Source organism: Rhinopithecus bieti, unplaced genomic scaffold (genome assembly GCF_001698545.2).
Source record: "Rhinopithecus bieti isolate Rb0 unplaced genomic scaffold, ASM169854v2 scaffold_35975, whole genome shotgun sequence".
Classification (NCBI taxonomy): domain Eukaryota; kingdom Metazoa; phylum Chordata; class Mammalia; order Primates; family Cercopithecidae; genus Rhinopithecus; species Rhinopithecus bieti.
This window is the reverse complement of record NW_016815255.1, coordinates 26,327-29,003: the sequence shown is the minus strand read 5'-3', so window position 1 is coordinate 29,003 and position 2,677 is coordinate 26,327. Positions and strand designations below refer to the sequence as shown.

Genomic DNA, 2,677 nt, shown 5'->3' with positions numbered 1-2,677 from the left:
ACTTTATTTTATTTATTTTATTTTATTTTATTTTATTTTATTTTATTTTATTTTATTTTTTTGGCAGAGCTAGCTGAGGCTTTATTTGGAAAAAAACAAAAACAAAACTGTTTCATAGATGGACGCATGGGCGGAGGGTACCCCAGGCAGTGAACTCCCCTGATGGGTAGGCCGAAGGCTAGGGCTGAGCCCAGAGAAGACCTTAGCCCTCAACCCACTCATGGTGGGAGTGACCACCAGTGTCTGCCTCAGGTGGGTCTCCTGTTCCCTATGCTCCACTGAACAAGAGCCTCTGCCACAGGCCATGGGGCAGCCACAGGATGGGGTAGGCCGGGAGGGGCTGCCATGGCCATTCTCTTGGGCAGGAGATCAGACGACTCAGAGGCCAGCTTCCCATCGTGAGTCTCAATCTTCTTCATACCCACAGCCCTACAGGAGCTGGTACTCCTGAAGAAGCTGGAGCCCATGCCAGAGCCAAAGCTGGAGCCCAGGCCATAGCTAAGGCCAGGGCTTGTGAGGCCTCTGTAAGCCAAGTTCAGCCCACCTGAGCAGACACTGGTGATCTTCGTATGGATACTTATGTTCCACATCCCAGACTTCAGCTGGTTCTCCTCTCCCTCCAGCAGCTTCCTGTAGGTGGCAATCGCAATGTCCAGGGCCAGCTTGACATTCATCAGCTCCTGGTACTCATGCAGCTGTCGCACCATGTCCTGCTTGGCACACTGCAGGATGGCCTCCAGCTCCAACAGCTTGGTGGCCTTCACAGCCAGTTCCACATGCTGCTTGGCATCCATGATGACAGCTTCCAGGGAAGCTCCTTGGCCTTTGAGGCCCTCAGTCTCAGCCTGGAGCCCACTGATGTTGATACAGGATTTTTCTCAGCCACTTTGCCAATCAGAGACTTCTGGATGGTGATGCCCCTCCTGGGAGACAGACACCCTGTCTACTCAGCCAACCAGGCCATGCCTGGCTTATATGCTGGCATGGATCCCATGGCCACTGAGACTGTGTACTCAGTCCCTGGCAGGAGGGGGTGTATGAGCAAGAATGCAGGGTCTGGCCAGCTGCTCCAAGCACCAGCACAGGAGCAGGCTCCATGCAGGACTTGCAGCTGGACTGGGTGTGTCACAAACAACTCCTATGGTAGACTCTGGTGTCCAGATGAGGGGAATGCAATGGCACCCAAACCAGGGTGCCTGTGATCCCAAAACCCTACATGGGGTGTTACAGCATGCTAATAGCTTCCTCCCATGGCTCTGGAACTGGCTTAAACCCATCGCTGTTTCCCATTGTGTGGGGTGGGTGCCCTCCACCAACAGAGGGCAGAGGGCCACAGTGTTACAGCCTTCTTTCTATGCATATTCAGTGAGTCCCAAGTTCTTGTCCCACATCCAAGAAGAATGAGGTTATGCTGAAAACTGAAAAGTGAGGAGGGTGGAGAAGAGTTTTATTAAATGACAAAACAGCTCTTAGTGGAGAGGAGATGCAGGGTGGTCCTCCACCAGAAGTCAGGTGGTCTCTCTCCCAGTGGGGCTGGGACCAGAGCTTTTATGAGCTCAGAATGGGGGAGTGCATGATGCTTGGCTTGTGAGTGTGCAAAAAATGCTAAAACAAAAGTGTCACTCAAAGGTGGGTACAACAGTGTAAAAAACCAATTAGGGAAGAGTAGCTATATGTAAAATAGGTGAAGGGTAGAGATCAAACAGAAGAAAGCATGCCAAATGGGAAAAGGTTCTCAATCTGGTCTGTGGATTTACCAGGGACTTGTAGCTAGGCTTTAAACTGCCTTCAGTTTGAAACTTGGGTTTCACCAGGGACCAGCCCCTGTCTTCCTAGGATTTGTCTGCCTCCTACCACTAACAATGTTACAGTTCATCTCAATGATATCCATCTTTGTGTGACACAGCTCATCCCCATGCTTTCCAGCCAGCATCTGCAGCTCCTCATACTTGATCTGGTACATGCGCTCAGCCTTGGCCAGGCTGTGGTTGACAATGTCCTCATACTGGGTCTTGACGTCATCAATGATGCTGTCCATTTCTAGGGAGTGGCTGTTGTCCATAGACAGGACCATAGATATCTCTGAGATCTGAGAATGCAGCTCACAGATACCCTCTTTATACATCTGCCTGAGGAAGTTGATCTCATCAGTCAGTCCTTCCAGGAGAGATTCTTGCTCTACCTTGTTTATGAAAGCTTCATCCATATCCTTCTTGATGAGGACAAATTCATTCTAAATCTCTGTATGTTTATTGATGTCACCCTCGTACTTATTATTCAAGGCCTTCAGCAGCCCCTGCATGTTGCCAAGCTCTGTCTCCAGCTTTAGCTTCTCTTGGTCCAGAGTGTCCCACTGCCTCCAAAGGTTGTTGATATCGCTCTCAAGCATGTTGTCCATGTAGCTCTGGGCTGTCTTCTGCTACTGCAGGAGGCTCCACTGGTCTTCAGCATCTGCTGCTGCTGCTCCAGCAGTACACCTTGTTGATGAAGGAGGCAAACTTGTTGAGGGTGTTGATCTGCCCCTTCTCCTGGGTGTACGTGGCCTGGATGTTGGAGTCTACCTTTGGCTTAAGGGGGCTCAGTAGGCTCTGGTTCACCATGATGGCTATGAGGCCCCCCAGTATCACTAGCCCCACCATAGTCTCCACCCAGACCCATGCCAGTTCCCTACCCACCC

At 50.7% G+C, this 2,677-nt stretch overlaps 1 pseudogene; it reads right to left on the bottom strand.

Moving 5' to 3' along the window:
* Positions 1 to 248: 248 nt before the first annotated feature.
* On the bottom strand, positions 249 to 2,206 carry LOC108515882 (keratin, type II cytoskeletal 8 pseudogene; annotated as a pseudogene).
* Between the last annotated feature and the right edge of the window lie 471 nt (positions 2,207 to 2,677).